Source organism: Lepidochelys olivacea (genome assembly GCF_965140295.1).
Source record: "Lepidochelys olivacea isolate rLepOli2 genome assembly, chromosome: 6".
Classification (NCBI taxonomy): domain Eukaryota; kingdom Metazoa; phylum Chordata; order Testudines; family Cheloniidae; genus Lepidochelys; species Lepidochelys olivacea.
The window spans coordinates 117,765,638-117,782,660 of record NC_140416.1 but is presented as its reverse complement, the minus strand read 5'-3'; the positions used below and the strand labels follow the sequence as shown (position 1 = coordinate 117,782,660).

The 17,023-nt window shown below is 44.6% G+C and overlaps 1 long non-coding RNA gene across 1 annotated transcript in view; it reads left to right on the top strand.

The window, feature by feature from the left end:
• The first annotated feature begins 4,183 nt into the window (after window positions 1-4,183).
• Window positions 4,184-17,023, top strand: part of LOC311522786 — a 48,134-nt gene continuing 35,294 nt past the window's right edge. Inside the window, exon 1 of the long non-coding RNA XR_014712182.1 lies at window positions 4,184-4,337. This is a non-coding gene — a long non-coding RNA (uncharacterized lncRNA). The remainder of the gene's footprint in view (window positions 4,338-17,023) is intronic.

Sequence of the window (17,023 nt, the reverse complement as noted above, 5' to 3'; positions counted from 1 at the left end):
CAGCTATCAAATCCCCCCTCATTCTTCTCTTCTGCAGACTAAACAATCCCAGTTCCCTCAGCCTCTCCTCAGAAGTCATGTGTTCCAGTCCCCTAATAATTTTTGTTGCCCTCCACTGGACGCTTTCCAATTTTTCCACATCCTTCTTGTAGTGTGGGGTCCAAAACTGGACACAGTACTCCAGATGAGGCCTCACCAATGTCAAATAGAGGGGAATGATCACGTCCCTCGATCTGCTGGCAGTGCCCCTACTTATACAGCCCAAAATGCCATTGGCCTTCTTGGCAACAAGGGCACACTGTTGACTCATATCCAGCTTCTCGTCCACTGTAACAGCTAGGTCCTTTTCTGCAGAACTGCTGCCTAGCCATTCGGTCCCTAGTCTGTAGCAGCGCATGGGATTCTTCATCCTAAGTGCAGGACTCTGCACTTGTCTTTGTTGAACCTCATCAGATTTCTTTTTGCCCAATCCTCTAATTTGTCTAGGTCCCTCTGTATCTTATCCCTACCCTCCAGCATATCTACCTCTCCTCTCAGTTTAGTGTCATCTGCAAACTTGCTGAGGGTGCAATCCATAATTCAACCATATTATGCAAAATTACCCCCCAAAAATCTCCATTTTAAACAAGATGAGCAATTAGTTAAGACTCAAGCAGGAGATCTCTGAAGGGATTCTCATTTGCATCTTCCAAAATCTCTCTTTCTTCCCCCTCCCCGCCGAAATAACCAAATCTTTCCCCTGCCCCCAACTCAAATTAAGGCTTCAGCTCTAGGTTATCATTTGCTTTATCTTTTGAGGTGTTTGTCTAAAAGATCTGCTCTAGGAATAATTTTGGGGAAGTTCTATGGCTTGTGTTATACAGGAGGTTAGACTAGTTGATCACAATAGTCCCTTCTGGCCTTGGAATCTATGAATCTGTTTCCAGCTAATGGAACGTCAGTTGTTTGTATCACAAGGCTGGGGGCTTGGACAGCGGGTTTGAGTATGTTTCCAGAGACATCTTGCCAGCAACAGACCTGCCTTAGGTCCACTTCCAAGCTCCTCTGGGTTCTGGGGGATGTTTTTTGTCCCTGGATGGCCCAGTCCACTTGGAGAGTTGGCCTTAGATACTCTTGTGCCCCAGTTGCAGTTGGATATAGTAGAAGGGCACAGATATGGCGGGAGGGGAATTTCTGGAGGCATTTTCACAATCCAAATGAAAGCTTTGGGATTTCATTTACCAGAAAATGAGCTGATACAAGTGTGTGTTCTCCCTGCTTCAGATATCATTGGTGTCCTAGGACAGGAGGAAGGTGAAGTAGTACAAAGATGTGGAATTGGGGAGGCAGTCTGGCCCATGATATTTTCTAAAGTAAAAAGAGAGCTATCAGTGAGAAAGGGCTTTAAAAAGACACCAATTATTGCTAACCTGTGTAACTGAAGTTAGGCTCTTAAATCCCTATTGAAGCACTTGTATAAAAATGGCTTGATTTCCCCCCCACTCCCCTGAAGTGCTGAATACCCACAAAACTCACTAAAGTTCATGCAAACCACTGGAGTTCAGCAGTTTTGAAAATCAAGCCACTTTAATGCAGGTGCCTAAATATGGATTTCAGAGCCTAATTTTGGGTTAGAAAATGTTGCCCTGAGAATCTATTCCTCATCTGTACTTGAGATGGAGGACTGACATGGGGAAAGACTTGTACGAGTGTTTATAGTAGGGGTTGTGGGAGAGACTTTTACCCACCTATGTGGGAGATTGGAAATAAAACTTCCAAAAAGAACCTAAGTGATTTAGGAACCCAAGTCCCATGTTCAAAAGTGATGTAGACACTTAGGCGTCTAAGCGTATTTATAAAATGGGATTTAGATTTCTTAAGTCACTGAACGTATGTTTACTCAGCAAAAAAAAAGGGAACACCTCAAACCTGCAGCATCAAGTCTCAGAACCTGGGTCACTTGACTTGGGCATATGGGCCTCATGCTACTGGGCTAAAAACAGCAGTGTAGACATTTTGCTTGGTGCTGGGACTCTAAGACCCTCTGCCCTGAGGCAATGTGTGTGCAGGCATGCAGAGTCACACGCTCCCCCAGATTTGCTGCTTGGCTTGCACTGAGCATGCTCACACAGACTGAACATGGTCCGTAACATTGATGAAGTCTGCTGCCCTCACTTTGCTCCCCCCGGCCCCACACTATCAGCAGGCACGGGTTGTCTCTGCCTATCTCTCTGGGTTTCAGAGCATGGGTTCTAGCATGAGCCTGAGCATTCACACTGCTATCTTTAAACCCTGTCACACAAGCCCAAATCAGTTGCCCTGGGCTCTCAGACTTGCTGCTGTGGGGGGTGGTTTCTGTGTAAATGTACCCTTGTGTGCTTTCGAAAATGTTACCCATGTTTTCTTAGAATGGCAGCCAAAGGAACTGTTTGTTTGAAATCTGTGCCAGATTTCCAAATATTGGGCTAAATTCTTAGCTGGTATAAATTGGCATAGTTGATGGAGCTGGTGCCTTGGATTAAAGAATGTTCCCAGTTTTTTCTTTTGCAAGCCTAATACTCCTCTCTGGAGCATGAACATGGGCGCCACTCCGGATCTGCTCTGTTATTGCTGTCTGACACCACTACATGTGTCTGAGAACAGTGCCTAGAAGACAGATTGCAAATGCCCTGGAGGAAATCACTGCTCTCAAGCTTCATAGATGACAAAATATCATGTTAGCTCTGCTTGGGAAAGAATGTTTTTTTCCACACCTTGGATCAGAAGCATAACACTGTAGGGGAATATTTGTATTTCTTTCTCATCTCAAACACTCTGAAATATAATTTCTCTGTAATTGCGGAGAGGCTGTCCAGATTTCTGTTTGCAATGTTAGATTTATGACTGTGCACTGTATCTTCTGTAAAAACAGTGAGTCATACCCACAGCTGATGTAAATCAGCATAGCTGCATTGACTTCAATGGGGCTACACTGTTTTACACATAAAGACCTGAAGACCTTGCCTAGGGTTTTTTAGTTACTTTCTAAAGGACATGGATGCTTGCTTTGATGGGTTCTGGTGTTAGGATGCCAGTCATGGCTCTCCTTTGTCCTCCATCTGTTCTGCTAGTCGACATATCCTTTTCCTTTATTTAAACGTGGGCGCACACAAGTCCCTAACTCCTGGCTGTGTTTCTCTAATAGATGTTGGACTTGTCTGGAGATGGTGCTGCAGGCATTGGTGTATGTCTTCTTCCCACTTCCTCTTTCAGGCTGGCTGAGGAAGGACAGTGAAGGTTCGTCCACATTGTTATCTGCTTCTCTCCATTCCATCTCATCTTCACCTGAGAATCCGCTGGCAGGCCCCATTCATCCCTGTGTTCCAGGAGCGTCTGCTTGTATCGGTCAGGGAACGAGGCCGCTGGTGGCTGAAAGACCACCAGAGCGAAGCTTACAGTGCCACTTGTGCACGAACAGCATAACCTATAAAGCACTAGCTGAGGAGGGCACATGTCCAAGGCCAATATTGCGCTGACTCCGCAGATCCTGGCTCTGCCAGTGGCGTTTGTATGGAGCCCAAGGCAGAAACTAAAGCTGGTCTCCCCTGGCATGACCTCCCATGGAGGGCAGTGGTGCAAACACCGCCTGACCTCCTCTTTGTGGGTAAATCCCTGAGGTGCAGCTGGTCTAGCTGGAAGGGGGGTGGGTGCAACTTTCAGTTCTCTGCACCAGCTGGGCTGACCCTAGGCTGGCATCTGAGCCCAGCCAGCAGGAGGCAGAGTACCCCTTTGAGGCACCGCCTTGGCTATTGAGGGCATGTCTATGCTGCAGCTGTGATCACGCTTCCCCGTGCAGGTATAGGGACATGGGCTAGCTCTGCTCAAGCAAGTGCACTAAAAATACCACTGTACCTTGGGGGTAGTACAAGAGGCAGCTTGGGTTAGTCCAAAGCCCCGAACCCTCCCGCACTCCCTGGGCACGTACTCGGGAGGCTAGTCTGAGCTGCTGCCGAGCTACCTGGGTACACCACTATTTAGAGCACTAGTTAGAGCAGAGCTAGTGCACGTCCGTCTACCTGGGCTGGGAAGCATGATCACAGCTGCAGTGCGGGCCTGCCCACAGTGTAAATGTCACTCAGCCGTTGCTTGGGCTACACACTGCCACTATTGGGACTCAGGGTGGGGGAAAGGATCCACTCATGTTGATCCCGTTGTAGGTTCGGGGCCTAAGAGAGTCCCTCTCCCCTGCGATCAAACTCACCTTATGGCTGCTACAGCAATGAAAACGTGGAAGACCAAGCATTTGGCAGCCCAGCCCCCAGTTCTGGAACAGAACTTCTCCTGCAATGCGCTGCACACTCCAGCAGCTTTGCCTTCCAGTAAGATGAATAAATGCATTTTAAAAATTCTCTTTTCATTTTATGCTAAAGAGGTTTTTTTTAAAGTCCTTGATGTGGCAATAAATGTAATATATGATTCTGGGCACATGGGTGGGGGGGAGTGGGGAAATAACTTCCATGTTTCTCATTAACTTGCAGGAAGACTGGATTGATTTCTGCCCCCCTCACCTCCGCACTTATGGGGAATGATTCCAGGCTACCGGTGCATATTTTTCTTTTATATTTAATAACACTATTTTACATTTATATAGCACCTTTCATCCAGAAGGATCCCAAGGTTCTTGACAAAGTACGTATAGCACCACTGAAATGTAGCCACCTTTGGGATGGAAGGTGGCACCTAGGTGAGCTCCTGGGGTTAGATCGTCACTGGTGCAAGCTGGCATGGCTCTCTGGACTTTGACGGAGCTACACCAACTAAAGATCTGGTCCTTGGTTCGTAGAGTGGTGTAGAGCAGTGCAAAGAAGGGAAATGTAAATGTTTTAGGATCACTAGGAAATTAGATGCGAAAGGTGATTTATTATAACAAGGATCCTACAGAACTGGTTGTAGGTGTATGGTAAGGGCTGTGGACTCTTCGTATCCTTGAGTGCTCTCATTCCTTGAGGTTGACAGTTAAACCTGTACCGAATTTGTTCCTGTAACTTATTACAGACAGACTCCTAAGCCCCTGGGCATTCCCACATTCAGTTGTGTCTTTGCCAGCAAAACCAGAGCTTCTTTAATCTCTTTTTTCTTCATTAAATTCACAGCTTTGGTAATTTTACAGATATTGTAGAATTTGGCTATGTTCCATCCCATGGAATCACAAGGCAGCAACATTGTTTAAGCATCATATGGTTTTCGACAAAGTCAGGCTTCGGATCCAACCTAAACAGCTTAACATTATCAAAAAGCCCAAGCCGACTGTAGCAATAACAACCTCTGCTTCCTTTCCATAAGTTGTATAACAAGAGGAGGAAAGCTTTCAAACTGGGAAGGCTGCTGTGATCCTGAACAGGGGTTGCAGGGCTGAAGAAAGCCCTTTGTACACTCTCATTACTTTCTTAGGACAAGAAGCTTCCACCTGGGCCACAAAGGAAGTTCAAGGCCAGGTCTGGTTTCACTTAAGATGTCTAAGAATACAGAACAGGTTTTCTTCATATTGTTTCCATATACGATTCATTTATTTGATATTTAGGATTTAATGAGGTCTTGCAGAGAATTCTACATGCCTTCAAGCTGGAAGGCACTTAATTGTCTCCATTATTCAGTGTATGTTGGCTTTTCCAAAGATTAAGTATTCCTGGCCCCACCTAACATGATCCATGCAAACGTTATTGGAGTACAGTGAATATATTTGGCATGAGTGTTTTAGTAAGACAGGGAATGGGGAGGAGGGAGACAAGTCTTGCTGAGTGTACGGAGCAAGAGTAGAAAGATAGCAAATGAGTTTTGAACTCTCCCACTGAAATATACTATAAATTTCAACAGCTGATGAGTAACATTGCATGGAATAGCTTCCAAAATGAAGCAGGAGACTAGAGATAGTGTTTGTGACAGTGCCTTGTAGTGATCAGAAATGATTATCCTATTCCTGCTATGAATCTAACAGTTGGCCAAGGACTCTGTCCTGAGTAATAGCAATCAGCAGACCAAATGCTTCACACACATCTGTATTGCATTTGGATAACAACAATTAGACTGCTACAGCTGCATCCCTGTTGACAACAATAGAAACCTTAGACACAGAGGCTCTTGCTACTCCCTGTATCTTCCATTGAGAGAAGGGGTGGCAGAGAGGTGCTTGAAAGTAGCAAGGTGACACTTGTTGAAGCCTTCACATCATCTCTTCTATTTACTTTACTTTTCTAGATTCACCATTTTGTAATGAAAGACTGTATCCTACAAAGACCTAATAAACAAGGTGTGTCTGATGTTGAGAATACTGGGATCCCAACTTACAGATCAACTCGCTTTTAATAAATCAACATTGTCTGTTAGAGGGGGAAGCACTGAGATACTGAAGTAAACAAAACAAAAAAGCCTAAAACTTTGCTCTACAAAAGCCTTGTTGACAACTTATTGGAAGATGAAAGTGTCCAGAGGTGCTAAGACTGTGTTCGTTTGCCATCCAGGACTAAATAAATCTTTTTTGCACATTACTTCTGCTTATGAAGTGACAAAAGCACCCAGCTGCAGCATTTCCCACCAACCTGCTAACTTGCATTTGATAGAGGGGAAGACCATGTTAGGAAGAGAGAGAGCCAGGGGTGCTGGAACAATATCTATAGTGGGGGTGCTGAGAGCCATTGAACCAAACTGTAAACCCTGTATATGACAGAAACCATTTTACATCAGGGTGCTGCCGCATCCCTTCCCCCCCCCCCCAGCACTCTTAGTTCCAACACCTATGGAGAGAGCTTGGTACTGAGGAGGGGGTTATCCCTGCAGATTGCCAATAGGTCAATCAACAAAGAGGCCCTTTACTTCAAAGCAGATCACAGAAACCTAACCTTGATCAAATGGGCTAGGTGAAGAAAGGTGGGGTGCTGAAGTGGATCTTTTTCATCGTTTCTGTATTGGAACGTGTGCTGATTTTGAGGGGGAATGGGAGGGTTGTGCAAACTCTACGTTAGCACTGTGATAACAACACTGACCCCTACAGGCAATGGTGGAAGCATTCTGCACTGTCAGACATGACATCCTTTGGGTGAGATGTGAAGGAAATACCTTCTGTTCATTGTAGTCCAACTGACAACTGGAGATAGAATCATAGAATATCAGGGTTGGAAGGGACCTCAGGAGGTCATCTAGTCCCACCCCCTGCTCGAAGCAGGACCAATCCCCAATTAAATCATCCCAGCCAGGGCTTTGTCAAGCCTGACCTTAAAAACTTCTAAGGAAGGAGATTCTACCACTTCCCTAGGTAACGCATTCCGGTGTTTCACCACCCTCCTAGTGAAAAAGTTTTTCCTAATATCCAACCTAAACCTCCCGCACTGCAACTTGAGACCATTACTCCTTGTCCTGTCCTCTTTTACCACTGAGAATAGCCTAGAACCATCCTCTTTGGAACCACCTCTCAGGTAGTTGAAAGCAGCTATCAAATCCCCCCTCATTCTTCTCTTCTGCAGACTAAACAATCCCAGTTCCCTCAGGCTCTCCTCAGAAGTCATGTGTTCCAGTCCCCTAATCATTTTTGTTGCCCTTCGCTGGACTCTCTCCAATTTATCCACATCCTTCTTGTAGTGTGGGGCCCAAAACTGGACACAGTACTCCAGATGAGGCCTCACCAATGTCGAATAGAGGGGAACGATCATGACCCTCGATCTGCTGGCTATGCCCCTACTTATACATCCCAAAATGCCATTGACCTTCTTGGCAACAAGGGCACACTGTTGACTCATATCCAGCTTCTCGTCCACTGTCACCCCTAGGTCCTTTTCCGCAGAACTGCCGCCTAGCCATTCGGTCCCTAGTCTGTAGCGGTGCATTGGGTTCTTCCATCCTAAGTGCAGGACCCTGCACTTATCCTTGTTGAACCTCATCAGATTTCTTTTGGCCCAATCCTCCAATTTGTCTAGGTCCATCTGTATCCTATCCCTGCCCTCCAGCATATCTACCACTCCTCCTAGTTTAGTATCATCCGCAAATTTGCTGAGAGTGCAATCCACACCATCCTCCAGATCATTTATGAAGATATTGAACAAACCGGCCCCAGGACCGACCCTTGGGGCACTCCACTTGATACCAGCTGCCAACTAGACATGGAGCCACTGATCACTACCCGTTGAGCCCGACAATCTAGACAACTTTCTACCCACTTTATAGTGCATTCATCCAGCCCATACTTCTCTAACTTGCTGACAAGAATACTGTGGGAGACCGTGTCAAAAGCTTTGCTAAAGTCAAGAAACAATACATCCACTGCTTTCCCTTCATCCACAGAACCAGTAATCTCATCATAGAAGGCGATTAGATTAGTCAGGCATGACCTTCCCTTGGTGAATCCATGCTGACTGTTCCTGATCACTTTCCTCTCGTGTAAGTGCTTCAGGATTGATTCCTTGAGGACCTGCTCCATGATTTTTCTGGGGACTGAGGTGAGGCTGACTGGCCTGTAGTTCCCAGGATCCTCCTTCTTCCCTTTTTTAAAGATGGGCACTACATTAGCCTTTTTCCAATCATCCGGGACTTCCCCCCGTTCGCCACGAGTTTTCAAAGATAATGGGCAATGGCTCTGCAATCACAGCTGCCAATTCCTTTAGCACTCTTGGATGCAACGCGTCCGGCCCCATGGACTTGTGCACATTCAGCTTTTCTAAATAGTCCCTAACCACCTCTTTCTCCACAGAGGGCTGGCCACCTACTCCCCATGCTGTGATGCCCAGCGCAGCAGTCTGGGAGCTGACCTTGTTCGTGAAGACAGAGGCAAAAAAAGCATTGAGTACATTCATTTCCACATCCTCTGTCACTAGGTTGCCTCCCTCATTCAGTAAGGGGCCCACACCTTCCTTGGCTTTCTTCTTGTTGCCAACATACCTGAAGAAACCCTTCTTGTTACTCTTAACATCTCTTGCTAGCTGCAGCTCCAGGTGTGATTTGGCCCTCCTGATTTCATTCCTACATGCCCGAGCAATATTTTTATACTCTTCCCTGGTCATTTGTCCAATCTTCCACTTCTTGTAAGCTTCTTTTTTATGTTTAAGATTTCACCAGCAAGGATTTCACCATTAAGCCAAGCTGGTCGCCTGCCATATTCACTATTCTTTCAACACATCGGGATGGTTTATCCCTGTAACCTCAATAGGGATTCCTTGAAATACAGCCAGCTCTCCTGGACTCCTTTCCCCTTCATGTTATTCCCCCAGGGGATCCTACCCATCAGTTCCCTGAGGGAGTCGAAGTCTGCTTTCCTGAAGTCCAGGGTCCATATTCTGCTGCTTACCTTTCTTCCCTGTGTCAGGATCCTGAACTCAACCAACTCATGGTCACTGCCTCCCAGATTCCCATCCACTTTTGCTTCCCCCACTAATTCTTCCTGGTTTGTGAGCAGCAGGTCAAGAAAAGCTCCCCCCCAGTTGGCTCCTCTAGCACTTGCACCAGGAAATTGTCCCCTACGCTTTCCAAAAACTTCCTGGATTGTCTATGCACTGCTGTATTGCTCTCCCAGCAGATATCAGGAAGATTAAAGTCGCCCATGAGAACCAGGGCATGTGATCTAGTAGCTTCCGCGAGTTGCCGGAAGAAAGCCTCATCCACCTCATCCCCCTGGTCCGGTGGTCTATAGCAGACTCCCACCACTACATCACTCTTGTTGCTCACACTTCTAAACTTAATCCAGAGACACTCAGGTTTTTCTGCAGTTTCGTACCGGAGCTCTGAGTAGTCATACTGCTCCCTTACATACAGTGCTACTCCCCCACCTTTAGTGCCCTGCCTGTCCTTCCTGAACAGTTTATAACCATCCATGACAGTACTCCAGTCATGTGAGTTATCCCACCAAGTCTCTGTTATTCCAGTCACGTCATAATTCCTTGATATCACCAGGACCTCCAGTTCTCCCTGCTTGTTTCCAAGCAGATCATATGGGTTAGTTTAAAAAAAAGTTATGAGAGAACCTCAGTGCTAATGCCAAAGTTCCAAGCAAAATGTGTTCTGACCTCGAAGCTGTGTGTGAGGTGTCCACCATCACAACTGCTGCATTGTTGTACTTATTTAAAGGTACGAAATGCCCATTCAGAGGCCTGGGGACTGTCCAATCACCAGACAAAGATCTCCCCCTGCCACCTGCACAAACTGATCCTGTTCTATCCACCCCAAAACTCTCCTCAGCTCTTCCATTCCCTCCACACCTGCCAGCCTCTGCATCTGAAGAAACCAGGGAAAATAGTAAGCTGTGTAATGTCCCTGTTAGGTTTCCATATGCAGATGAATGGGTTGAACACGAGTATCAGAATCAAGGACTCCTCACCAAGGGATGTCTACACTGCTGCTGGGACACGGACTGCCAGCTGCAGTGTAGATGTATGGTAAGAAACTAGGGGCCTATTAGCTTGAGCCTCAGCCCACCACAACTGTTGTAGTCTCTAAGGTAGCCAGAACTAATGCATTTAGGGCTTTATAGGTGAAAACCAACACCTTAGAGTCACTGGGATAGTAACATGTAAGCACTGCAGATTGTGGACTCGCTGTGGGAAATTAGTACTTAACGGATGGGCACTTCTGCTTCAGTTGTAGTTTCCAAATGGTTTTAAGGTGTGTTAGATTTGCCTGACCTCAAGGTGACCAACACCCAAATAATTGTGGTGAGGTCCACATCCAAAAGAGACCAGTTCAGACTTCTCAACAAATGCAATGAGAATAAGAGATACGGTTGCCCAAGAACCATCTGAACATCAGAAGCAGCTGGGAATCCAGCATAACAAACAGTGGACATGCCTGCTTCATCAGTGGGGTGAATATAATCTCTACCACTTCTCTTGATACTCATATAGAATCATAGGACTGGAAGGGACCTTGAGACGTCATCTAGTCCAGTCCCCTGCACTAATGGCAGAACTAAGTGTTAGACCATCTCTGACAGGTGTTTGTCTAACCTGCTCTTAAAAAAACCTCCAATGATGGAATTTCCACAACCTCCATAGGCAATTTATTCCAGTGCTTAACCACCCTGACCGTTAGGAAGCTTTTCCTAATGTCCATCCTAAAGAGCCCTTGCTTCAATTTAAGCCCTCTGCTTCTTGTCCTATCATCAGAGATTAACAAGAACATTTTTTTTTTCTCCCTCCTCCTTGTAACAACATTTTATGTACTGGAAAACTGTTATCATGTCCCCTCTCAGTCTTCTCTTCTCCAGACTAAACAAACCCAGTCTTTTTCAATCTTTCTTCATAGGTCATGTTTTCTAGACCTTTAATCATTTTTGTTGCTCTTCTCTGGACTTTCTCAATTTTGTCTACTTCTTTTCTGAAATGTGGTGCCCAGAACTGGACACAATACTCCAGGTGAGGCCTAATCAGCGTGGAGTAGAACAGAAAAATTACTTCTCGTATCTTGCTTGCAACACTCCGCTAATACATCCCAGGATGATGTTTGGGTTTTTTGCAACAGTGTTACACTGTTGACTCATATTTAGCTTGTGATCCACTATGACCCCCAGATCCCTTTCCGCAGTACTCCTTCCTAGGCAGTCATTTCCCATTTTGTATGTGTGCAACCGATTATTCTGTCTTAAGTGGAGTACTTTGCATTTGTCCTTATTGAATTTCATCCTATTTTCATCAGACCATTTCTCCAGATCATTTTGAATTTTAATCCTATCCTCCAAAGCACTTGCAACCCCTCCCAGCTTGGTATCGTCCGCAAACTTTATAAGTGTACTCTCTATGCCATTATCTAAATCATTGATGAAGATATTGAACAGAACCGGACCCAGAACTGATCCCTGCGGGACCCCACTCATTATATCCTTCCATCATGACGTGAACCACTGATAACTACTCTCTGGGAATGATTTTCCAACCAGTTATGCACCCACCTTATAGTAGCTCCATCTAGGTTGTATTTTCCTAGTTTGTTTTACGAGAAAGTCATGCGAGACAGTATCAGAAGCCTTAATAAAGTCAAGATACATCACATCTACTGCTTCCCCGCATTCACAAGGCTTGTTACCCTGTCAAAGAATGCTATCAGGTTGGTTTGACATGATTTGTTCTTGACAAATCCATGCTGACTGTTACTTTTCACCTCATTATCTTCTAGGCTTTTGCAAATTGGTTGCTTAATTATTTGCTGCATTTTCTTTCCGGGTACAGAAGTTAAGATGACTTGTCTGTAATTTTCTGGGTTGTCCTTATTTCCCTTTTTATAGATGGGCACTACATTTATTCTTTTCCGGTCTTCTGGAATGTCTCCTGTCTTCCATGACTTTTCAAAGATAATTGCTAATGGCTCAGATATCTCCTCCATCAATTCCTTGAATATTCAAGGTTGCATTTCATCAGGCCCTGGTGATTTGAAGACATCTAACTTGTCTAAGTAATTTTTGACTTGTTCTTTCCCTATTTTAGACTCTGATCCTATCTCATTTTCACTGGCATTCACCATGTTAGATGTCCAATTGCTACTGACCACCTTGGTGAAAACCGAAACAAAGAAGTCATTAAGCACCTCTGCCATTTCCACATTTTCTGTTATTGTCTTTCCCCCTCCCTTATTGAGTAACTAGCCTACTCTGTCCTGGGTCTTCCTCTTGTTTCTAATGTATTTGTAGAATGTTTTCTTGTTTTCTATTAGAAAAGGAGTACTTGTGGCACCTTAGAGACTAACCAATTTATTTGAGCATAAGCTTTCGTGAGCTACAGCTCACTTCATCGGATGCATACTGTGGAAAGTACAGAAGACGTTTTTATACACACAAACCATGAAAAAATGGGTGATTACCAGCAGGAGAGTGGGGTGGGGGAAGGGAAAACCTTTTGTAGTGATAATCACCCATTTTTTCATGGTTTGTGTGTATAAAAACGTCTTCTGTACTTTCCACAGTATGCATCCGATGAAGTGAGCTGTAGCTCACGAAAGCTTATGCTCAAATAAATTGGTTAGTCTCTAAGGAGTCACAAGTACTCCTTTTTCTTTTTGCAAATACAGACTAACACGGCTGTTACTCTGAAACTTGTTTTCTATTATGTCCCTAGCTAGTTTAATCTCTTTTAGTGCCTCGGCCTTTCTAATTTTGTCCCTACATACTTGCATTATTTGTTTTTATTCATCATTTGTAATTTGACCAAGTTTCCATTTTCTGTAGGACTCTTTTTTGAGTTTTAGGTCATTGAAGATCTCCTGGTTAAACCAGGGTGTTCTCTTGCCATACTTCCTATCTTTCCTACACAGTGGGATAGTTTGTTCTTGTGCCCTTAATAATGTCTCTTTGGAAAAGCTGCCAACTGTCTTCAATTGTTTTTCCCCTTAGACTTGCTTCCCATTGGATTTTACCTACCAACTCCCTGAGTTTGCTAAATCTGCCTTCTTGAAATCCATTGTCTTTATTGTGCTGTTCTCCCTCCTACCATTCCTTAGACTCATGAACTCTATTTCATTATCACTTTCACCCAAGTTGCCTTCCACTTTCAAATTCTCAACCAGTTCCTCCCTATTTGTCAAAGTCAAATCTAGAACAGCCTGCCCCCGCCCCCAGCAGCTTTCTCCACCTTCTGAAATAAAAATTTGTCTCCAATACATTCCAATAACTTGTTGGATAATCTGTACCCCGCTGTGTTATTTTCCCAACAGATGTCTGGGTAGTTGAAGTCCCCCATCACCACCAAGTCCTGTGCTATGGATGATTTTGTTAATTGTTTAAAAAAAGCCTCATCTAACCAGGAAGAAGAGGTGGGTGGTCTGTAGTAGACCCCTACCATGACATTACCCTTGTTCTTTACCCCTTTTATCCTTACCCAGAGATTTTCAACAAGTCTGTCTCTTATTTCTATCTCAACCTCACTCCAAGTGTATACATTTTTAATACATAAGGCAACACCTCCTCCCTTTTTTCCCTGCCTGTCCTTCCTGAGCAAGCTGAACCCTTCTATACTAATATTCCAGTCATGTGTATTATCCCACCAAGTCTCCGTGATGCCAACTATGTCATAGTTTTGTTTATTTATTAGCATTTTGAGTTCTTCCTGCTTATTCCCCATACTACTTGCATTAGTATACAGACATCTAAGATACTGATTTGATTTCTTCCTCCTTCCCCCCGTTGTGTCTTGTCTCTCCCTTATTTCTGCTATAACATCCCATGCTCCCCCCAGATTCTGACCCTTTTCCCAGGTCTCCATGTTTTTGACTTACCTGTGTCTTAATAATGTGATTAATAATCGTTAATGACTGATATCGCCTCAGTCAGCTCCTTAAGTATTTTTTTTTTTTTTTTTTTTAGTTTCATATCATTGAAGATCTCTTGGTTAAGGCAGGGTGGTCTCTTGCCATGCTTCCTATCTTTCCTATGCAGTGGATAGTTTGCTCTTGTGCCCTTAATAATATCTCATTGGAAAATTGCCAATTCTCTTGAACATCTACCACAGCAGCTTTTATAAAGCAGTTTTGGATTCTGCAAATTGAACTAAACCCCTTTGTTACATTGCTGCAACTTTAGTAAAGTCAACATGTGTGACTCCAGTTATAACTGAGCACAGAATCTGGCCCTTTGAATATTGAAAGCAAAGAAGGAAGGCAAATTTTATTCTGTATGTATTATTCATTTGATTTCCACTGTGGAAGAAGAGCTAATAAATGTGACTTAAATACACTTTAATTAGGTGTGTGCTTTAAAAGTTCATATTGCATTTTTCTGAACTCCTCATGCTGTCACCAGTCAATCTGGTTGGGTTGTATTAGGAACACATTACTAACGCATTACTTACCACTATATTTTATGCTTGTTGCAGATGTTTGGCTTGAACACAGAGGGGCCCTTGTATCCTGGAAACAGCAGCCAGCCTCTAGTGCCAGCTGCATCGGTCTCCTGTTGGTGTGTAACTGCACTGCACGTGTATTGAGAAGTCCAATATTTGAGGATTAAATGTAGCTGCTTATAGCATCAGGGTTGGCCTCTCTCTGGTTTGGCTGCTAGAAAAGGAAGAGGGGCACTGGGACCAATAGCCTCACATCAGATAATTTTGCATTTGCAAAGCAAATAGAGTCCTATGAAATCCAGTTGGGCCAGGGAATAAACCTCTCAAATCGCTTCAGATACCTTATCTAGAAGGTATGCCTAGGTTAGAGCATGGGGGGGGAGCGCGGGGGGGGGGCAGGGGAGAGAGAGGGTTTCTGTCACGAGGTGCTTTGAGTTCTATAGGTAGAAATAGTTATATAGAACGAGTGTTGTTCTTCTAAGATTGACAGCCTAGTGCACTTGGCCTCGAAGAACAGTGATGTTTGAGCGAGGATGCTCATGTACAGTTTGAATCATGCACGGTTAGACACAGCAATGAACATTCAGAAAGGTGGAATGGAATCTGGCTTAGGTTCAGACTTCAGGGAGAAACCCAGAGGAACCATGCAGAGTTCCTGCATGGCATTTCCTCCTGGAGGGAGCTTTCAGAGGCCCACTGAGCTTGAGAGGAAATGGTCTCCTTACCTTTATGATCCAGGAGCTACCTATGTGGACCTTCCCTCAGCCCCCTTCTTTTGGCAGCACAGTGCTTCCATAGCATGGAGCCTGAAGGAGTTTCTACTGTTTCCTAACTCCTGCTAGGATATTTGTGGCCTGTAGAACACTTGAGTAAAGAGCCACATTCTTGCCAACCCTTCTTTGGAGCAGCTCTGGTGGAGAACGAGGGAGGGGAATGGTACTGTGGAAGGATCAACCAGTCCTCATAACAGTGCAGAAAGCACCACCATAGGGATGCTTCCACCTCGTATAAGTTAATGCCTAATTAACAAAATAAACCATTTCTAGTTACACCCTGACAGAGTTTTAATAACTCATTCATTCTGCTGCTAACTCAGTGCAGATATTGTTAGCATTTGACAGCAGGGAACAACCAAATGTCTTTCTACAACTGTACATTAAACCTGGGGATTATTTAGATGCTGGGGCTTTTTGTGTTTTGTTTTTCAACAGATGTGAGAAGCTCAGGGGTTGGATTTCAGCCCCAGTTGAGACTTTGGGCTCATTTTAAGTGGTCACCAAATAAAAGTGTCCAGCACACTGTGGAACTCTGCTTCTCCACTGTGTCTTCCCAGTGCCTACCGCTGCTCTGTTATCTTAGGGGCAGGAAATACGTTTGAATGGGTACTAGATATCCAAGTTACACCTGACTGGCCACAAGAGGAATCTGGTCACCTGATTGCAGGACTCAGACAGCTGAGTGGCAGGTTGTGTATGTGCTTCATGCGGTATACTGAACACTAAAAGCATGTCAAGTTTGCAAAGTCAAACACTCAAAACATAGGGAATGCCAGAATCAAGGTTGCACATTTAACCTTAACTTGGCCTCCTTGTGCATATGCACTCTTATACCATCTCCCCCACCCCCACCGCATTTCTCATCTCTCTGTATTTGAGTTTGGGCTGTTCCTCTTTCTCCTCCTTGCTGCCTGGGTACTAGCAGGGAAGCATTGAGAGCACAGGAGGGACAACCTCCCCGGCCTCAGATTTGGTGCCTGGCACCACAGTGGCCAGGAGGAGCAATTGCTGGGAAATTCCTGCTGTGAGCCCCAACTGCCCTGGGTTGAGGCATACTCAGTGCAGGTAGAATCTTACGAGAATTTGGCAGCTAAATACTATCAAGTCTCTCCTGAGAATATGTAAGCTGAGAGAGGTTTTTTTTGTAAAGAGGATTTCAAACTTGGACAAATTTGGGGGAAACTTGAAGGGGATGGCAAAGACACATCCGTGACAACAGTGTGATACCCCCACCCAAATTTCAAGCCCCAATCCAAAGCATGAAGAAGCTAGTATGGTTGTAAGAATTTTTCCACCTATTTTCCTCTTGCCTTAGTCTCAGAAATGGCTGAACCAGTGTAAGTGAAACATGCCCCCAAAATTCAACCTAAAGCAGACAATTGGGATAGAAAATTTCAGTGTTGATGGTTAAAGTTTGGAAAAATTCTAAGCAACTGAAAATAGGGACTTATAATGGAAAGAGTTAGGCAACCTTAAATATAGGCAGAG